This window comes from Phocoena sinus, chromosome 14, assembly GCF_008692025.1.
Source record: "Phocoena sinus isolate mPhoSin1 chromosome 14, mPhoSin1.pri, whole genome shotgun sequence".
Taxonomy (NCBI): Eukaryota; Metazoa; Chordata; class Mammalia; order Artiodactyla; family Phocoenidae; genus Phocoena; species Phocoena sinus.
The window spans coordinates 31610416-31632744 of record NC_045776.1 but is presented as its reverse complement, the minus strand read 5'-3'; positions in this window follow the sequence as shown (position 1 = coordinate 31632744).

Sequence of the window (22329 nt, the reverse complement as noted above, 5' to 3'; positions counted from 1 at the left end):
TCAGAATGGGAGAAAATATTTGCAAATGAGTCAATGGACAAAGGATTAATCTCCAAAATATATAAACAGCTCATACAGATCAATATTAAAGAAGCAAACAACCCAATCCAAAAATGGGCAGGAGACATAAATAGACATTTCTCCAAAGAAGATATACAGATGGCCAATAAGCACATGAAAAGCTGCTCAACATCAGTAGTTATTAGAGAAATGCAAATCAAAACTACAATGAGGTATCACCTCACACCAGTCAGAATGAACATCATCAGAAAATCTACAAAGAGCAAATGCTAGAGTGGGTGTGCAGACAAAGGAACCCTCTTGCACTGTTGGTGGGAATGTAAATGGATACAGCCACTATGGAGAACAGAATGGAGTTTCGTTAAAAAACTAAAAATAGAATTACTATATGATCCAGCAATCCCACTACTGGATATATACCCAGAGAAAACCATAATTCAAAAAGACACATGCACCCCAATGTTTATTGCAGCACTACATACAATAGCCAGGTCATGGAAGCAACCTAAATGCCCATCGACAGATGAATGGATAAAGAAGTTGTGGTACATATATACAATCAAATATTACTCAGCCATTAAAAGGAATGAACTTGGTTCATTTGTTCAAACGTGGATGGATCTAGCGACTGTCATACAGAGTGAAGTAAGTCAGAAAGAGAAAAACAAATAGCGTATATTAATGCATGTATGTAGAGCCTAGAAAAATGATACAGATGAACTGGTTTGCAGGACAGAAATTGAGACACAGGTGTAGAGAACAAACATATTGACACCAAGGGGGGAAAGCTGTAGGTTGGTGGTGATGGTGGTGTGATGAATTGGGCGATTTGGATTGACATGTATACACTGATGTGTATAAAATTGATGACTAATAAGAACCTGTTGTATAAACAAGATAAATAAAATAAAATTCAAAAATTAAAAAAAAAAAAAAAGGAACCAGGGGCAGGACAGAAATAAAGACACAGACGTAGAGAATGGACTTGATTGAGGACACGGGGAGGGAAAAGGGTAACCTGGGATGAAGTGAGAGAGTGGTTTGGACATATATACACCACCAAATGTAAAATAGATAGCTAGTGGGAAGCAGCTGCATAGCATAGGGAGATCAGCTCAGTGCTTTGTGTCCACCTAGAGACGTGGGATAGGGAGGGTGGAAGGGAGAGGCAAGAGGGAGGAGATATGGACATATATGTATATGTATAGCTGATTTACTTTGTTATAAAGCAGAAACTAACACACCATTGTAAAGCAATTATACTCCAATAATGAAATAAAATTACTTGTTGAAATATATATAAAAAAAAGAAGATTCCAGAACAAAGAGTGGATTATGTTTTATAGTGGATAAAGTTACTCTTCCTTCTTGTTTCTAGTCTATTACACTTACTCCAGAGAGAGGATAGTTTGTGTGTTCACTCTCTCTCTCTGTCTTTGTCTTTTTCTCTCCATCAGAACAGGGGAGACAGAGGAGAATATATAATACACAATGACAAATAATGTGGTGTAATATTTTATAACAGTGATTCCAAGACTTTGGAATTTCATGGGTTGGTAACATTTCCAGAGACTTACATAAGCATGCTGATACTATTTTGGCAAGTAAAATATATAGTTATGTATAAATAAATGTAAGTAAACATATAATCTATCATCATCATAATTTGACAACATAAAGGACATATTGACATAAAAAACATAAGCATAATTAAATAAGCTCAGAGTTTTAAAAAATAATAAATTTGTGTTTAAAAGAAATCTTATTTTTCAAATTTCTTCTGGTCAGGTGAAGACTTCATTAATTGTGAATTAGAAAGTCTGAAAGGGGAAACTTACTATTCAATGATGTTGAGCTACTAATTTAAATCAAATTCTACATTATAAAGTTTTTATTTTTTAATCTTTTAATATCGTTAATTGTATTAATTGATATTTAAATATTCAACGAAACTTGCATTCCTTGGATAAACCTTAGTTGGTCAAACTGTACTTTTAAAATATATTGTATTCAAATTTCTAAAACTGTCTTTATAATTTTCCTAGTGATTTCATAGATGTTGATCTGTAGTTTTCCTTTATAATAATGGTTTTGTCCAATTTTGGCATCAACATTTTGTTTGCTGAATGGTAGTTACTAAAGAGATATGTCTACATCCTAATACCCAAAACCTGTGAATATTATATGGTAAAATTATATCACCTTGTGTGACCAAAAAGAGAAATAAGATTACATTAAGGATCTTGAGAGGCAGGGTTTACCCTAGATTATCTGGCTGGCTCTCAATCCATAAAACAGAGGTAAAGGGATATTTGAGACAGAGAGTAGAGGAAAGACACAGGCACATAGGCAAAGAAAAGGGAAGTCAATATATCCACAGAGGCAAAGATTGAAATGATGTGGCCACAAGCCAAGAAACTCCTCAAGACACAAGAAGCTGGAAGAAGCAAGAAAAGATTCTCCCATAGAGGCTTCAGAGGGTGTGTGGTCCTGCTGACACCTTGATTTCAGACTTCCAGACTCCAGAACTAGAAAAAAATAAATTTCTGTTATTTTAAGTCACCTAGTCTGTATTAATTTGTTGTAGTAACCTTAAGAAACTAACATACAAGGTAATAATGGCCTCACAGAGTGAGTTTCTACAACAGTTTGTATGGAACTAGTATTATTTAATTTTCAGATGTTGTTAGAAAGTATCAGTAAAGCCATCTGGGCTTTTCATTGTGGTAGGCTATTGTTGTTTGTTTTTCCTACAAATTTATTTTCTGTAATGGATGTAGGGGATAATCAAGTTATCTATTTTTCATAAATAAACTTTAATAGTTTTTCAAGGAATTTATTTCATTTATATTTTCAAACTTATTGGCATAGAGTTGTTCTGATGTCATTTATTATTTCTGATATAACTTTTAATATTTTTGTTTGACTTTTTCTTTGTTTTTGGTTGTTTCATGTGTGTAATGGCTTGGATTGTGTTCCCCTCCACATGTTCCCTCTAAAAAAAACACATCATATTTGAAGTCTTAACTCTTAATACTTCAGAATGTGACATTATTATGGAAATATAGTGATGCAGACAAACATGTGCAGAGGAAAAATTTTGATCTCATATAATATCCAGAACCAAAATTTCTCCCATCTGCATGGAACCAAAGGACCAGGACAGGACCACAACCTGAATGCCAGAACCCTTTCAGAAATGAATGGTCCATTGTCCAAGAAGATCTGGTGCTGAAGCCCCTTTACCACATCTTGCATTTCTAGGTTCCAAAGCCCTCCAATTGAAACCTGCCCCACCAGTGCTTCTGCATACCAGCCCACCCACCCCTAATCCATGAAAGTTTGATCTGACCCCAGATAGGAGAAACATATTAAAAGTCTTGCCTCCTGTCTCCTTTCCCAGTAGATCTCTCAATAAAGATTTTTCTTTTCTAAAAAGCCAGTGTCATAGTATTGGCTTCTGTGTGAGTTGGGCAGCGAGCCATTTCTTGGTAACAGTTTACAGGTTACCCTATGAAGAAGGTACCTTGAGCTTGATTCATCCATAGTTTGGAGATATAGTCAGCTCAACATGGAATGATTCCATAGAGCAAGCACAGTGGGAATGTGAAGTCAGCTTTGTTTTATGCTGAAACACTTTGTTCTACACATATCCTTGCACCTAAATAACTTTACACACCTTTAGAAAATTTATTACCTGGACATTATCAGTTTCTCTTGGGAATAAGTTTACTGTGATTTTTGTGAGAGGTGGAGATATCACAATTGATGGCAAATGACTAGAGAGATTTTAATCTACTCTGTTTCTTACGTATCCTTTGGAGATGATTAGAGGGTAAAATGCTGGTGAGCAACTTTTTTATATTTTCTGCACATCTTCAGGTTGAGTTTTAAAGAAACATAGAAGAAAGAAAAACATGGCTAGCTAGTATATCCTTTGGTTCATAAAGGTATTTCTACATACTACATTTAATCGACTTAAATTATGTAATTTAGATTTAAAATAACAGGGTAAATATGCTATAATTATATGTTATTTGTTGGTAATGGAAGTTAATCCAGCCTGGGATGGCATTAAAGTCATGATTTAGGGTGCAGAGGCCTTTTGTATTAACAAATAGGAGTTCTCAGAACCTTACAGATGACGATTGATATTGCTGTGATTGGTACACAAGAGTTTTTATAAGAATTCCTTTTTTTTTATAACACCTTCATTGCACTATAATTGCTTTACAATGTTGTGTTAGTTTCTGTTGTATAACAAAGTGAATCAGCTGTATGTATACATACATCACCATATCCCTTTCCTCTTGCATCTCCCTCACACCCTCTCTATCCCACCCATGTACGTGGTCACAGGGGACCAAGCTGATCTCCCTGTGCTTTGCGGCTGCTTCCCACTAGCTGTCTAATTGACATTTGGTAGTGTATATATGTCAATGAAATTCTCTCACTTCGTCCCAGCTTACCCTTCACCCTCCCCATGTCCTCAAGTCCATTCTCTACGTCTGCGTCTTTATTCCTGTCCTGCCCCTAGGTTCATCAGAACCATTTCTATTTTTTTTGAATTCCATACATATGTGTTAGCATATGGTATTTGTTTTTCTCTTTCTGACTTATTTCACTATGTATGACAGACTTTAGGTCCATCTATCTCACTAAAAATAACTCAATTTAATTTCTTTTTATGGCTGAGTAATACTTCATTTTATATATGTGCCATATCTTTATCCATTCATCTGTCAATGGGCACTTAAATTGCTTCCATGTCCTGACTATTGTAAATAGTGCTGCAATGAACATTGTGGTACATGACTCTTTTTGAATAATGGTTTTCTCAGGTTATATGCCCAGTAGTGGGATTCCTGGGTGATATGGTAGTTCTATTTTTAGGTTTTAAGGATCCTCCATACTGTTCTCCTTAGTGCTTGTATCAATTTACATTCCCAACAACAGTGCAAGAGGGTTCCTCTTTCTCCACACCCTCTCCAGCATTTATTGTTTGTAGATTTTTGATGATGGCCATTCTGATTGGTGTGAGTTGATACCTCATTGTAGTTATGATTTGCATTACTCTAATGATTAGTGACATTGAACATCCTTTCATGTGTTTGCTGGTAATCTGTATGTCTTCTTTGGAGAAATGACTATTTAGGTTTATTGCCCATTTTTGGATTCGGTTGTTTGTTTTTTGGATATTGAGTTGCATGAGCTGCTTGCATATTTTGGATATTAATCTTTTGTCAGTTGATTCATTTGCAAATATTTTCTCCCATTCTGAGAGTTGTCCTTTCATCTTGTTTATGGTTTACTTTGCTGTGCAATAGCTTTTAAGTTTCATTATGTTCCATTTGTTTATTTTTATTTCCGTTTCTCTAGGAGGTGGGTCAAAAGGGTCTTGCTGTGATTTATGACAAAGAGTGTTCTTCCTATGTTTTCCTCTAAGTGTTTTATAGTGTCTGGCCTTAAATTTAGGTCTTTAATCCATTTAAAGTTTATTTTTGTGTATGGTGTTAGGAAGTATTCTAATTTCATTGTTTTACATGTAGCTGTCCAGTTTTCCCAGCAGCACTTATTGAAGAGGTTGTCTATTCTACATTATCAAAGATAAGGTGACCATATGTGTGTGGGTTTACCTCTGGGCTTTCTATCCTGTTCCATTGATCCAAATTTCCTTTTTGTGTGTGCCAGTACCATATTGTCTTGATTACTGTAGCTTTATAGTATAGTCTGAAGTCAAGGAGTCTGATTCCTTCAGCTCCATTTTTCCTTCTCAAGATTGCTTTGGCTATTTGGGGTTTTTTTGTTTCCATACATATTGTGAAATTTTTGTTCTCGTTCTGTGAAAAATGCCACTGGTAGTTTGATAGGTATTGCATTAAATCTGTAGATTGCTTTGGGTAGTATAGTCATTTTCACAGTGCTGATTCTTAGTACATATCTCCATCTGTATCATCTTTAATTTCTTTTATCAGTGTCTTATAGTTTTCTGCATACAAGTCTTTGGTCTCTTTAGGTAGGTTTATTCCTTGGTATTTTATTTTATTTTATTTTATTTTGCAATGGTAAATGGGAGTGTTTCCTGAATTTCTCTTTCAGATTTTTCATCATTAGTGTATAGGAATGCCAGAGATTTCTGTGCATTAATTTTGTATCCTGCTACTTTACCAAATTCATTGATTAGCTCTAGTAGTTTTCTGGTAGCATCTTTAGGATTATCTATGTAGAGTATCATGTCATCTGCAAACAGTGACAGTTTTACTTTTTCTTTTCCAATTTGGACTCATTTTATTTCATTTTCTTCTCTGACTGCTATGGCTAAAACTTCCAAAACTATGTTAAATAATGGTGGTGAGTGGGGGCAACCTTGTCTTGTTCCTGATCATAAATGGTTTCAGTTTTTCACCACTGAGAACAGTATTGGTTGTGGGTTTATCATATATGGCCTTTATTAAGTTGAGGTAGATTCCCTCTATGCCTACTTTCTGGAGTGTTTTTTATCATAAATGGGTGTTGAGTTTAGTCAAAAGCTTTTTCTCTATCTGTTGAGATTATCATGTTTTTTCTCCTTCAGTTTGTTAATATGGAGTATCACATTGATTGCTTTGCATATATTGAAGAATCCTTGCAATCCTGGGATAAACCCCACTTGATCATGGTGTATGATCCTTTTAATGTGTTGTTGGATTCTGTTTGCTATTATTTTGTTGAGGATTTTTGCATCACTGATATTCATCAGTGATATTGGCCTCTAGTTTTATTTTTTTGTGACATGTTTGTCTGGTTTTGGTATCAGGGTGATCATGGTCTGTCTAATGAGTTTTGGAGTGTTCCTCTCTCTGTTATATTTTGGAAGCATTTGAGAAGAATGGGTATTAGCTCTTCTCTAAATGTTTGACAGAATTTGTCTGTGAAGCCATCTGGTCCTGAGCTTTTGTTTGTTGGAAGATGTTTGATCACAGTTTTGATTTCAGTGCTTATGATTGGCCTGTGCATATTTTCTATTTCTTCCTTGTTCAGTCTCAGAAAGTTGTGCATTTCTACGAATTTGTACAATTTTTCCATGTTGTCCATTTTACTGGCATATAGATGCTTGTAGTAATCTCTCATGATCCTTTCTATTTCTGCAGTGTCAGTTGTTACTTCTCCTTTTTCCTTTCTATTTCTGTTGATTTGAGTCTTCTCACTTTTTTTCCTGATGAGTCTGGCTAATGGTTTATCAATTTTGTTTATCTTCTCAGAGAACCAGCTTTTAGTTTTATTGATCTTTGCTATTGTGTCCTTCATTTCTTTTTCAGTTATTTCTGTTCTGATCTTTATGATTTCTTACCTTTTGCTAACTTTGTTTTGTTTGTTGTTGTTCTTCTTTCTCTAATTGCTTTAGGTGTAAAGTTAGGTTGTTTATTTGAGATTTTTCTTGTTTCTTGAGGTAGTATTGTATAGCTATAAACTTCCCTCTTAGAACTGCTTTTGCTACATCCCATAGGGTTGGGGTTGTTGTGTTTTCATTATCATTTCTTTCTAAATATTTTTAAATTTCCTCTTTGATTTCTACACTGATCTCTTGGCTGTTTAGTAGCATATTGTTTAGCTTCCATTTGTTTGTAATTTTACAGGTTTTATTCCTGTAATTGATATCTAGTCTCATAGCATTGTGGTCCTAAAATATACTTGATATGATTTCAATTTTCTTAAGATTATTGAGGCTTTTTTTGTGACCCTATATATGATCTGTCCTGGAGAATATTCCATGAGCTCATGAGAAGAAAGTGTATTCTGTTGTTTTGGGATGGAATGTCCTATAAATATCAAATAATTCCATGTTGTTTAATGTGTCATTTAAAGCTTGTGTTTCCTTATTTATTTCCATTTGGATTTTCTGTCCATTAATGAAAGTGGGGTGATAAAGATCCCCACTAATTGTGTTATTGTTTATTTCCCCTTTTATGGCTGTTAGCATTTGCCTTATGTATTGAGGTGCTGCTATGTTGGGTGCACAAATATTCACAATTGTTATATCTTCTTCTTGGATTGATCCCTTGACCATTATGTAGTGTCCTTCTTTGTCTCTTGTAGTAGTCTTTATTTTAAAGCCTATTTTGTCTGATATGAGAATTACTACTCCATCTTTCTTTTGATTTCCATATGCATGAAATATCTTTTTCCATCCCCTCACTTTCAGTCTGTATGTGTCCTTAGGTCTGAAGTGGGTCTCCTTAGACAGCATATATATGAGACTTGTTTTTGTATCCATTTAGCCAATCTATGTCATTTGGTTGGAGAATTTAATCAATTTACATTTAAGGTGGTTATCGACATGTATGTTCTTATTACCATTTTCTTGTTTTGGGTTTGTTATTGTAGATCTTCTCCTTCTTTTCTGTTTCCTGCCTAGGGAAATTTCTTTAGCATATGTTATAAAGATAGTTTTGTGCTAAATTCTCTTAGCTCTTGCTTATCTGTAAAGGTTTTAATTTCTCCTTTGAATCTGAATGAGATACTTGCTGGGTAGAGTAATCTTGCTTGTAGGTTTTCCCTTTCATCACTTTAATTATGTCCTGCCTCTCCCTTCTGGCTTGTAGAATTTCTGCTGCAAGTCAGCTGTTAACCTTGTCTGGATTCCCTTTTATGTTATTTGTTGTTTTTCCCTTGCTGCTTTTAATATTTTTTCTTTGTATTTAATTTTTGATAGTTTGATTAATATGTGTCTTGGCATGTTTCTCCTTGGATTTATCATGTATGGGACTCTCTACACTTCCTGGAATTAATTGACTATTTCCTTTCCCATGTTAGGAAATTTTTCAACTATAATGTCTTCAAATGTTTTCTCAGACCCTTTCTTTTTCTCTTGTTCTGGGACCCCTATAATTTGAATGTTGTTGTGTTTAATGTTGTCCCAGATATCTCTGACTCTGTCCTCAATTCTTTTCATTCTTTTTTCTTTATTCTGCTCTGTGGTAGTTATTTCCAGTATTTTACTTTCCAGGTCACTTATCCATTCTTCCACCTCAGTTATTCTACTATTGATTCCTTGTAGAGAATTTTTAATTTCATTTATTTTGTTGTTCATCATTGTTTGTTTGCTCTTTAGTTCTTCTAGGTCCTTGTTAAACATTTCTTGTATTTTCTCCATTTTCTTTCCAAGATTTTCATCATCCTTACCTTCATTACTCTGAATTCTTTTTCATGTAGACTGACTATTTCCTCTTCATTTGTTTGGTCTGGTGAGTTTTTACCTTGCTCATTCATCTACTGTGTATTTCTCTGTCTTCTCATTTTGCTTTACTTACTGTTTTGGGTGTCTCCTTTCACAGGCTGCAGATTCATAGTTCCCATTGTTTTGGGTGTCTGCCACCAGTGGATGAGCTTGGTTCAGTAGCTTGTGTAGGCTTCCTAGTGAAGGGGACTTGTGCCTGTGTTCTGATGCGTGGTGCTGGATCTTGTTTTTCTCGTGGGCAGGGCCACATCCGGTGGTGTGTTTTGGGGTCTCTGTGAACTTATTATTATTTTTGGCAGCCTCTCTGCTAATGGGTGGGATTGTGTTCCTGTTTTACTAGTTGTTTGGCATGGGGCATCCCACACTGTAGCTTGCTGGCCTTTGGGTGAAACTGGGTCTTAGCATTGAGATGGAGATCTTTGGGAGAGTTCTTGCCAATTGATATTACATGGTGCCAGGAGGTCTCTGGTGGGCCAATGTCCTGAACTCAGTTCTCCCACCTCAGAGGCCTAGGTCTGACACCAGGCTGGAGCACCAGGACCCAGCCAGATGGCTTTAGATCAGAGGACTATGGAGTCAAGATTTCCTAGTTTCAAAACTCAGTTTGGTCTTCTCTGGTTATGTGGTCTCAGGTGAATTTTGTCATCCACTGGCTCCTTAAACACAGCAACCATTCGCCATGACTGCAAAACTAAAGGGCCGAGGTGGAGGACTGAACTCTGAGGAAAAAAATACAAGAAAACCCACAAGTTGGACAGCAAGTGGTAGAAACCTAAATAAGGAAGACTAGGCCAATAATTCTTTTCTAACTTCATTAGACATCTCCAAATTCTATCAACAGAATTGAGAGAGACTGAGGACTACTGTTTCTGCTGTTGTTATATGATGATATGTTGTAACAATATTATTTATTTGAACTGTTTATTTGAAAATATTTTCAAATCCACAGAATAATTTTGATAGTGCACAGAACTCCTATATACCCTTACACAGGGCTTCCCCAATTGTTAACTGTTATATTTGTGCTAGCATTTTCTCTCTTGTTTTTGTTGTCTTTTACTGTACTATGTGAGAATAGGCTGCATGTATGTTATCTTATTAACATTTAATGTTTCAATGTATATTTGCAAAAAGGAGACATTCTCCTCATAACAATAGTACAACTATCAATATCAAAAAGTTAATACTATCCAATATCACCATCTTCTTAACTGATCGCACTCAAATTTTATCCACTGTCCAAGTGATATTTACAAAATTCAGAAGCTTTTATTGCATTTAGTCATCATGTTCCTTTAATTTCCTCCAATCTGGAATAGTGCCTCAGTCTTTCCTTATGTTTCCTGACTTTTATATTGATATTTTTATAGATTATAGCCCAAACTCTCTGTAGAATTTCCATCAATTTGGATTTGATTTTATTGGCTCATAATTTATGTGGAACTTATACATAAATAAATAATAATTTGGGAAGGGCAGGAAAATACTAAAAGTGATGCTATTTTCTTTTCATTGCAGCACATTAATAAGCATATGATACCAATTTGTTCCATACTGGGGGTATTAACTTTTATCACATGGCTAAGATGATGCCTGACATTTCTCCACTGTAAAGTTAATTAATAATTATGTTAAATAATTAATAAATAATAATAATTTTAGGAGAAGATATTAAGACTTCTACTGTAATGAAGAGCTGTTCCTTCTTACTCATTTAAACTTTCTCACTTATTAATTTATACCAGAATATAATCATGGGTTCTTATTACTTTACTTATAATTTACAATCTAAAATTATTTAATATCTCTATCTCTATCTCTGTTTCTGTCTCTATGTCTGTCTCCATCTCTATCTCATGCTCAGATTATCCCAGTCTTGTGTAATAAGAAACCTTTCAAGCTGGCTCCTTGTCTCTTAGGCATACCTCCATCATTTTCTTCATACATTTTACAATCTGTTATGTTTTCTTCTGGGATAACCTGCTATTTTTTTGTGCTACAGTTTTGGAGTCAGCCATTTCACAAGGATCTTTCATTTTTTCCCTTTAGTGGAGAATGGTATTTAGAAATCAAACATACACACACATACATACATATACACATGTATTCCTATCTAACCTCTCTTCCTCTCTCTCTCTCTCTCTCATCTGTCTATCTCAAAACCCAAAATTTCATCCTACTTTCTCCAATTTCGATTCAAAACTACAGGGTTGATTTTAGTATCCACTTTTATTACATGTACAGTGATAAATCTGGCTCCAATCATCATCAAATTATTTACTTACTTGCTCAGTCTCCCATGTATATAACCAATCGGTTTGCCACAATAGCACAAAGTTCATCCTCGGGCATACTTCTAACTTCCATGCTGACACAACTTCCAAAACCAAGACTCAGAAAAGGAGGAAGGGGAAGAAAAAGGAGGAAAAATGTAGGGAAAATTGGTATACCTATTTATTTAATCATTAAAGTTTGTATTTATGTTACTGAAATTGTATTTGAGATACTTCATAACAGTCATAGAATGGAATATAAATATTTCGTTTAAGTAATACCTACTTCACCCACTTTTATAGCTAGGTGTCGTTACCATTTGAGGTAAAATGGGGACATCCATGGCATACATAATTCTCTGTTTGTTTGGGTTTTTTTATTAGTATTTACTAATCTTCACCCAAAGGAAAAAATGATAGAAGAGGTAAGAACTGTTACAAAAATAGAAAGGATAACGATGAAGATGGTCCTGTGTGTGTGTGCATGAACAGATGAATACATTTGCATTTAGAATTTTTCAGAGGGCTTGTTATTATGAACTAAGACAATTTGGTCATGAAAAATATCATAATATTTTTGGTAAAAATCAATACTTATCAATAGTTATAGATAGATGGTAACTATACTTTTCTTCCTCCACAACTATAGGGAAAGGTAATTTCACACATACAAATATTTATTAGCAAGGAGGCATAAAGTAGTCACATAACCTTATCAGTAGGCTCGACAAAATCTCATATCTGGCCGTTTGTGGGTTCCAAACCATTTTGCACTAGAAATAAATGTGATAATAACTTTAGGTACATGATCCAGCTGACCCTGATAGTCAGAATCATGTTACCAAAAAACAGTTGCTGGATAAAAGTCCAGTTATGAATCAGTCCTAGAGAATGATTGTGAAATTTGAACAATAAAGAATTCAAGATTCTTATACCCTTATGCCTATACTAGGCAATATTGTGGGCTGTCTCAGTAATATTTTAGATAATCCATATATTTTGACCACCATTAATCTTGTCAACAAAACCTCAAAATTTTACATTCTTTGTGCTAATTAACAAGTCATGAATTCTACTACTGCAAACCTATTTCTAATATTCATGATGCTGTTTAGCAATGATGACCTTGTACATCAAATACACATTTTGGCTGAAATGCCAAATGACTAAGTGGTAAGATCAATATTCACCAGAAACTAAGTGTGAAGGTATATATCATCATTTCTGGTCAGTTATTAAACCAATTGATCACTCTGGTATATAGATCAAAACTAATATTACTGAACACAAGTTCATGTGTCCAGCACACATGAGGCCAAACAAACTAAAAAGTTGGAGTTTGGAGGAGAGAAAGGTTTGTGGTTGGAGCATGCAAAGAAATGAATGACTTGTGCTCAGGAAACCCTGAAATCTCTGAAGGGTTTCAGCAAAGCATTTTTATTCACTTGTTTATTTCCTGAAAAGTCATTTTATTTTAAATATAGCAGTGTGTACATGTCACTCTCAAACTCCCAATCTATCCCTTCCCCCCACCCTTCCCCAATGGTAATCATAAGTTCATTCTCTAAGTCTGTGAGTCTGTTTCTGTTTTGTAAATAAGTTCATCTGTATTGATTTTTTTAGATTACACATGTAAGTGATATCATATGATATTTGTCTTTCTCTGATTTACTTCACTTAGTATGATAATCTCCAGGTCCACCCATGTTGCTGCAAATGGCATTATTTCATTCTTTTTAATGGCTGAGTAATATTCCATTTTATATATGTACCACATCTTCTTTATCCAGTCATGTGTCAATGGACTTTTAGATTGCTTCCGTGTCTTGGTTATTGTAAACAGTGTTGCAATGAACATTGGGATGCATGTATCCTTTTGAACCATGTTTTTCCCCAGATGTATATCCAAGAGTGGGATTGATGGATCATATGGTAGCTCTATTTTTAGTTTTTTAAGGAACCTCCATACTGTCCTCTACAGTGTCTGTACCAATTTACATTCCCATCAACAGTGTAGGAGGGTTCCCTTTTCTCAACACCCTCTCCATCATTTATTATTTGCAGATTTTTTGATGATATGGCCATTCTGACTGGTGTGAGGTGGTATCTCATTGTAATTTTGGTTTGCATTTCTCTAATAATTAGTGACGTTGGGTATCTTTTCGTGTGCTTCTTGGCCAACTGTATGTCTTCTTTGGAGAAATGTCTCTTTAGGACCTTGGCCCATTTTTTGAGTGCATTATTTATTTTTCGATATTGAGCTGCATGATCTGTTTGTAAATTTTGGAGACTAATCCCTTGTTAGTCACATCACTTGCAAATGTTTTCTCCCATTCTGTGGGTTGTCTTTTCATTTTGTTTATGGTTTCCTTTGCTGTGCAAAAGATTTTGAGTTTAATTAAGTCCCATTTGTTTATTTTGTTTTACTCTGGGAGATGGATCAAAAAAGATATTGCTGCCATTTGTCAGCATGTGTTCTGCTTATGTTTTCCTCTAAGAGTTTTATAGTATCTTGTCTTACATTTAGGTCTTTATGCTCTTTGAATTTATTGTTGTGTATGGTGTTAAAGAAGGTTCTAATTTGTTTTTTTTTTACAAGTATCTCTCCATTTTTTCCAGCACTATATATTGAAGAGACTGTCTTTCCTCCATTGCATAGTGTTGCCTCCTTTGTCATAGCTTAATTGACCATAGGTACGTAGGTTTATCTGGGCTTTCTATCCTGTTCCATTGATCTATATTTCTGTTTTTGTGCCCATACCATACTGTTTGGATGACTGTAGTTTTGTAGTGTAGTCTGAAGTCAGAGAGCCTGATTACTTCAGCTCCATTTTTGTTTCTCAAGATTGCTTTGGCTCTTTGGGGTCTTTTGTGTCTCCATACAAATTTTAAGATTTTTGTTCTAGTTCTGTGAAAAAATGCCATTGGTAGTTTGATAGCAATTGCATTGAATTTGTAGATTGCCTTGGGTAATATAGTCGGTTTTTTTTTTGAGGGGGAGAAAAACTAGAAATTTTAATTATTGATAAAATGTACAAGAGGCAGGATAAAATGTACAGGTAGATATCAAAGTTGAACATAAAATGCAGTTTACTAAGAGGTGAAAAATAGCTCAAAGGTAATGCACAAGATTATAATCTAATAACTCACAAGAGTGCACTTGAAACATAAAATTTCTCTGTAGAGTCATCCTCTTTTGGATCTTCTTTACAAAATAAGTCTGGTCTTATTAGATTTGGCTTTACTTACATAAGCACAGCAAGAATGGTAATTTACCACGTGGGTCTTTCAAAGTTTGCTTTGTTGTAACTTTTTTTTTAATAAAGTTTCTTTATATATATATATGCTGCATTTGACGTTTGTTGCTGTGTGTGGGCTTTCTAATCCCAGAACATGTTATATCTTTCCATTTGTTTGTGTCATCTTTGATTACTTTCATCAGTGTCATAGTTTTTGGAGTACAGGTTTTTGTCTCCTTAGGTAGGTGTATTCTTAGGTATTTTCTTTCTTTTTATGCAATGGTAAATAGAATTGCTTCTTTAATTTCTCTTTCTCATCTTTTATTATTGGTGTAGAGAAATGTAACTGATTTCTGTGTATTAACTTAGTATTCTACAACTTTATCAACTTCACTGATGAGATCTAGTAGCATCTTTAAGATTTATTATGTATAGTATCATGTTATCTGCAAACAGTGACAGTTTTACTTCTTCTTTTCCAATTTGGATTCTTTTTAGTTCTTCTTCTCTAATTGCCATGGCTAGGACTTCCAAAACTATGTTTAATAAAAGTGACCATTCTTGTCGCATTCCTGATATTAGAGGAAGTGCTTTCTGCTTTTCACTGTTGAGCATGATGTTAGTTATAGGTTTGTCATATACAGCCTATATTATGTTGAGATATGTTCCCTCTACGCTCACTTTCTGTAGAGTTTTCATTATTAATGTGTGTTGAATTTTGTGAAATACATTTTCTGCATCTATTGGGATGATCATATCCTTTTAATTCTTCAGTTTGTTTATGTGGTGTATCACACTGATTGATTTGCAGATATTGAAAAATCCTTGCAGCCTTTCAATAAATCCCACTAGATCATGATGTATGATCCTTTTAGTGTATTGTTGGATTCAGATTGCTAGTATTTTGTTGCCAATTTCTGTGTCTCTATTCATCAGTGATATTGTTTTTTCTTTGTTTTGTTTTGTTTTATTTTGTAACTTTGTCTGGTTTTGGTGTCAGGGTGATGGTGGCCTCATAGAATGAGTTTGGGAGTATTCCTTCCTCTGCAATTTTTTGGAATAGTTTCAAAGGGATAGATGTTAAATCTTCTGTAAATGTTTGATAGAATTTACCTGTGAAGCCATCTGGTCTTGGGTTTCTGTTTATTGGAAGAATTTCAATCACAGTTTCAATTTCAGTACCTGTAACTGGTTTGTTCATAATTTCTACTTCTTCATGGTTCAGTCTTTGGAGATTGTGACTTTCTAAGAATTTGTTCATTTTTCTAGGCTCTCTATTTTTTTGGCATATAGTTGCTTTTAGTAGTCTCCTAAGATCCTTGTATTTCTGTAGTGTCATTTGTAACTTCTCTGTTTTTATTTCTAATTTTATTTATTTGAGTCCTCTCCCTTTTTTTCTTGATGAGTCTGGCTAAAGTTTTACCAATTTTGTTTATCTTTTCAAATAAGTTTTTAGTTTCATTGATCTTTTCTATTGTTTTATTCATTTCTATGTCATTTATCTCTGCTGTAATCTTTATGATTTCCTTCCTTCTGCTAACTTTGAGTTTTCTTTTTTCTTCTTTCTCTAGTTGATTTAAGTGTAAAGTTAAGTTGTGTATTTGTGATTTTTCTTGTTTCCTGAGGTTAGACTGTATTGCTATAATCTTCCATCTTAGAACTGCTTTTGCTATGTCCCATAGGTATTGGATCATTGTGCTTTCATTATCATTTGTCTCTAGGTACTTTTTCATTTCATCTTTGTTTTCTTCAGTGATCCATTTGTTGTTTAACAGCATATTGTTTAGCCTCCACATGTTTGTGTTCTTTACAGTTTTTTTTTTTTTTGTCTTGTGCTTTATTTCTAATCTCATAGCATTGTGGTTGGAAAAGATGCTTGATATAACTTCAATTTTCTTAAATTTACTGAGGCTCACTTTGTGTTCCCACATGTGATCAATCCTGGAGAATGTTCCATGTGCACTTGAGAAGAATATGTATTCTGCTTCTTTTGGATGGAAGCTCTATAAATATCAACTAAGTTCATCTGGTCTAATGTGTCATTTAAGTCCTCTGCTTCCTTATTGACTTTCTGTCTTGATGATCTGTCCATTGATGACAGTGGGATGTTAAAGTCCCCCACTATTATTGTGTTACTGTCAGTTACCCCCTTTATGGTTGTTATTATTTGCCTTATAAACCAAGGTGCTCCTATGTTGGGTGCATATATATTTGAAATTGCTATATCTTCTTAGATTGATTGCTTGATCATTATGTAGTGTTTTTCTTTGTCTCTTGTAACAGTCTTTATTTTAAAGTCTATTTTTTTTATGGTATGAGCATTGCTACTCTGGCTTTCTTTTGATTTCCATTTGTATGGAATACCTTTTTCCATCCCCTCACTTTCAGTCTATATGTGTCCCTGGGTCTGAAGTCGATCTCTTGTAGACAAAATATATACAGGTATTGTTTTTGTAACCATGCAGCCAGTCTATGTCTTTTGGTTGGAACATTTAATCCATATATATTTAAGATAACTATCAATATGTATTTTGATTTGTTTTTGCAGGTCTTTTTTCTTCCCTTCCTCTTTTGTTCTCTTTTCTTGTGAATTGATGACTAACTTTAGTATTGGGTTTGTATTTGTGTGTATGTGTGTGTGTGTGTGTGTGTGTGTGTGTGTGTGCCTTGTAGATTTTTGGTTTGTGGTTACCATAAAGTTTTGATAAAGCAGTCTGTATAGGAACAAGATTGTTTTTTAGCTTCAGCAAAGCCTTCTTAAAGGCAAGGTGGGGGTGGGTTGTGGTTAGTTGTTGCAAACTTCTTGGTGTGGGAATCCGTTGTTCTTTCAATGGTCCACATAGGTCAGGTCATGATGTTCAGTAAGCCTCCAAAAAGACAAATGTTATTCTTTGTTCTGTAACTTTTTATCTCTATATGAATGGACTTTTAAAGGTCAGACCCTTGCAAATAAGCTATCCTGTGTATTTCAGGCTGTGAGCAACATTCTTTCACAAAAGGTGCAAATCCAGCATGACTAAGCACAGGCAACAGAGCACAAAGGTTAAAGTAAAAGGAACAAATCTAATATGGAGTCAGTTTTATTCTTCTCTGTTACATTAATGCCAATCTCCCTGCTTCACACATATACATATTGCCTATGCCAAAATATTTTAAGACAAATCACAGACATCATAATGATCCATCCCTAAATATTTCAAGGTGCTTTACTGAAAACTAAAAGTGTCTTTTCCATTGCTGCAAAATGTGATCAAAACAAAAATATGAATAATAATTTCTCAACATCATCTCATAACCAATAAAAATTCCCTTCTGTCTAAAAATGTCCTTTGTATTTTCTTCCATCCCAATCATAATCCAACCCAAACCACATATTTTATCTGGTTGCTACACCCCTTAAGTTTCTTTCAGTTCAAGTTGTTTTTGCAATGTCATTCTACCTATTGACCTGTTCATTGTTAACTTGGGATTTGTGTGATTACTTCCTTGTTGATATCATTTCATTTTTTTCCTTTATCCCTGTAACTCCTATAAATCAGAAGTTAATTCTAAATATTCAACTAAAAACAAGTTACTTTTTTCCAAAGAGATATCAGATGTGATTTTATATGTTGCACATTTATTTTCTCACTTTGAGAAACACTATGGACCAATGACTTTTCATGGACTCAATGTATTTCAATAACCATTATTACCTTTTTGATGTTCACATTGTAACAACGTTAGTCATCTGAACTCCCTTCAAGCTGTCATGTTTGTTCTTTCTTTTTTTAATGAAAATATATTAGGCCTACAATATCATACTAGTTTCAGTTGTACATCATAGTAATTTAATATTTTTTAAATTACACTCCATACAAAGTTATTATAAAATGTTGACCGTACCTCCTGTGCTGTACATTGCATCCTTGTAACATATTTGTTTTATAACTAGTGGTTTATATTTATTAATCCTCTTCACTTATTTTGCACTTTCCCCCACCCTCTCCCCTCTAGCAACAATATGAATGGACCTGGAGGGTATTATACTTAGTGAAATAAGTCAGACAGAGAGAGACAAATACTGTGTGTCTTCACTTATATGTGGAATCTAAACAATGAAACAAACAAATATAACAAAATAGAAACAGAGTCACTTTTGTTCTTAGATATTGTCATATTAATCTTTGCAAACTTCCCTCTTCATACACAAAAGATTCCATGCTCTCCTATTCTCCTTGCTCACATAAGGGAATTAGCCATTTTTACAAGAAACCCAGGACTCTGTCAGTTGAAAATCATATTAGAAAAGTTTGTATTCTTGTGGTATATATCAGGTTTGCATTATAGGGATGACCTGGGTCCTTGACAATTTTGTTGGATACATAAAGATACATATATTTTTTAAATCATGAGTTTAAACTGCTATTTCTACATTAGCTCTAACATTACAGTGTGAGTATGGGTAGGGAGTGGGTAATTTTTTTTTTCTTAAACATCTTTATTGGGGTATAATTGCTTTACAATGGTGTGTTAGCTTCTGCTTTATAACAAAATAAATCAGCTATACATATACATATGTTCCCATATGTCTTCCCTCTTGTGTCTCCCTCCCTCCCACTCTCCCCATCCCACCCCTCCAGGCTGAGCTAATATTCCTGTGCCTTGCGGCTGCTTCCCCTTAGCTATCTACTTTACTACATTTGTTAGTGTGTATATGTCCATGACTCTCTCTCGCCCTGTCAAAACTCACCCTTCCCCCTCCCCATATCCTCAAGTCCGTTCTCCAGTAGGTCTGTGTCTTTATTCCTGTCTTACCCCTAGGTTCTTCATGACATTTTCCCCTTAAATTCCATATATATGTGTTAGCATACGGTATTTGTCTTTTTCTTTCTGACTTCACTCTGTATGACAGACTCTAGGTCTATCCATCTCATTACAAATAGCTCAATTTCATTTCTTTTTAAGGCTGAGTAATATTCCATTGTGTATATGTGCCACATCTTCTTTATCCATTCATCCAATGATGGGCGCTTAGGTTGTTTCCATCTCCGGGCTATTGTAAATAGAGCTGCAATGAACATTTTGGTACATGACTCTTTTTGAATTTTGGTTTTCTCAGGGTATATGCCCAGTAGTGGGATTGCTGGGTCATATGGCAATTCTATTTGTAGTATTTTAAGGAACCTCCATACTGTTCTCCATAGTGGCTGAACCAATTCACATTCCCACCAGCAGTGCAAGAGTGTCCCCTTTTCTCCACACCCTCTCCAGCATTTATTGTTTCTAGATTTTTTGATGATGGCCATTCTGACTGGTGTGAGATGATATCTCATTGTAGTTTTGATTTGCATTTCTCTAATGATTAATGATGTTGAGCATTCTTTCATGTGTTTGTTGGCATTCTGTATATCTTCTTTGGAGAAATGTCTATTTAGGTCTTCTGCCCATTTTTGGATGGGGTTTTTTTTTTTTTTTTTGTTATTGAGCTGCATGAGCTGCTTGTAAATTTTGGAGATTAATCCTTTGTCAGTTGCTTCATTTGCAAATGTTTTCTCCCATTTTGAGGGTTGTCTTTTGGTCTTGATTATGGTTTCCTTTGCTCTGCAAAAGCTTTCAAGTTTCATTAGGTCCCATTTGTTTATTTTTGTTTTTATTTCCATTACTCTAGGAGGTGGGTCAGAAAGGATCTTGCTGTGATTTATGTCATAGAGTGTTCTTCCTATGTTTTCCTCTAAGAGTTTGATAGTTTCTGGCCTTACATTTAGGTCTTTAATCCATTTTGAGCTTATTTTTGTGTATGGTGTTAGGGAGTGATCTATTCTCATACTTTTACATGTACCTGTCCAGTTTTCCCAGCACCATTTATTGAAGAGGCTGTCCTTTCTCACTGTACATTCCTGCCACCTTTATCAAAGATAAGGTGTCCATATGTGCGTGGGTTTATCTCTGGGCTTTCTATCCTGTTCCACTGAACTATCTTTCTGTTTTTGTGCCAGTACCATACTGTCTTGATTACTGTTGCTTAGTATTATAGTCTGAAGTCAGGGAGCCTGATTCCTCCAGCTCCTTTTTTCGTTCTCAAGATTGCTTTGGCTATTCGGGGTCTTTTGTGTTTCCATACAAATTGAGAAATTTTTTGTTCTAGTTCTGTGAAAAATGCCAGTGGTAGTTTGATAGGGATTGCATTAAATCTGTAGATTGCTTTGGGTAGTAGAGTCATTTTCACAATGTTGATTCTTCCCATCCAAGAACATGGTATATCTCTCCATCTATTTGTATCATCTTTAATTTCTTTCATCAGTGTCTTATAATTTTTTGCATACAGGTCTTTCGTCTCCTTAGGTAGGTTTATTCCTAGATATTTTATTCTTTTTGTTGCAATGGTAAATGGGAGTGTTTTCTTGATTTCACTTTCAGATTTTTCATCATTAGTATATAGGAATGCCAGAGATTTCTGTGCATTAATTTTGTATCCTGCTACTTTACCAAATTCATTGATTAGCTCTAGTAGTTTTCTGGTAGCATCTTTAGGATTCTCTATGTATAGTATCGTGTCATCTGCAAACAGTGACAGCTTTACTTCTTCTTTTCCGATTTGGATTCTTTTTATTTCCTTTTCTTCTCTGATTGCTGTAGCTAAAACTTCCAAAACTATGTTGAATAAGAGTGGTGAGAGTGGACAACCTTGTATTGTTCCTGATCTTAGTGGAAATGCTTTCAGTTTTTCACCATTGAGGATGATGTTTGCTGTGAGCCTGTCATATATGGCCTTTATTATGTTGAGGAAAGTTCCCTCTATGTCTACTTTCTGGAGGGTTTTTATCATAAATGGGTGTTGAATTTTGTCGAAAGCTTTCTCTGCATCTATTGAGATGATCATATGGTTTTTCTCCTTCAATTTGTTAATATGGTTTATCACATTGATAGATTTGCGTATATTGAAGAATCCTTGCATTCCTGGAATAAACCCCACTTGATCATGGTGTATGATCCTTTTAATGTGCTGTTGGATTCTGTTTGCTAGTATTTTGTTGAGGATTTTTGCATCTATGTTCATCAGTGATATTGGCCTGTAGTTTTCTTTCTTTGTGACATCCTTGTCTGGTTTTGGTATCAAGGTGATGGTGGCCTCGTAGAAGGAATTTGGGAGTGTTCCTTTCTCTGCTTTATTTTTGAAGAGTTCGAGAAGGATAGGTGTTAGCTCTTCTCTAAACGTTTGATAGAATTCACCTGTGAAGCCATCTAGTCCTGGGCTTTTGTTTTTTGGAAGATTTTTAATCACAGTTTCAATTTCAGTGCTTGTCATTGGTCTGTTGCTATTTTCTATTTCTTCCTGATTCAGTCTTGGCAGGTTGTGCATTTCTAAGAATGTGTCCATTTCTTCCAGATTGTCCATTTTATTGGCATAGAGCTGCTTGTAGTAATCTCTCATGATTTTTTTTATTTCTGCAGTGTCAGTTGTTACTTCTCCTTTTTCATTTCTAATTCTATTGATTTGAGTCTTCTCCCTTTTTTTCTTGATGAGTCTGGCTACTGGTTTATGTATTTTGTTTATCTTCTCAAGGAACCAGCTTTTAGTTTTATTGATCTTTGCTAT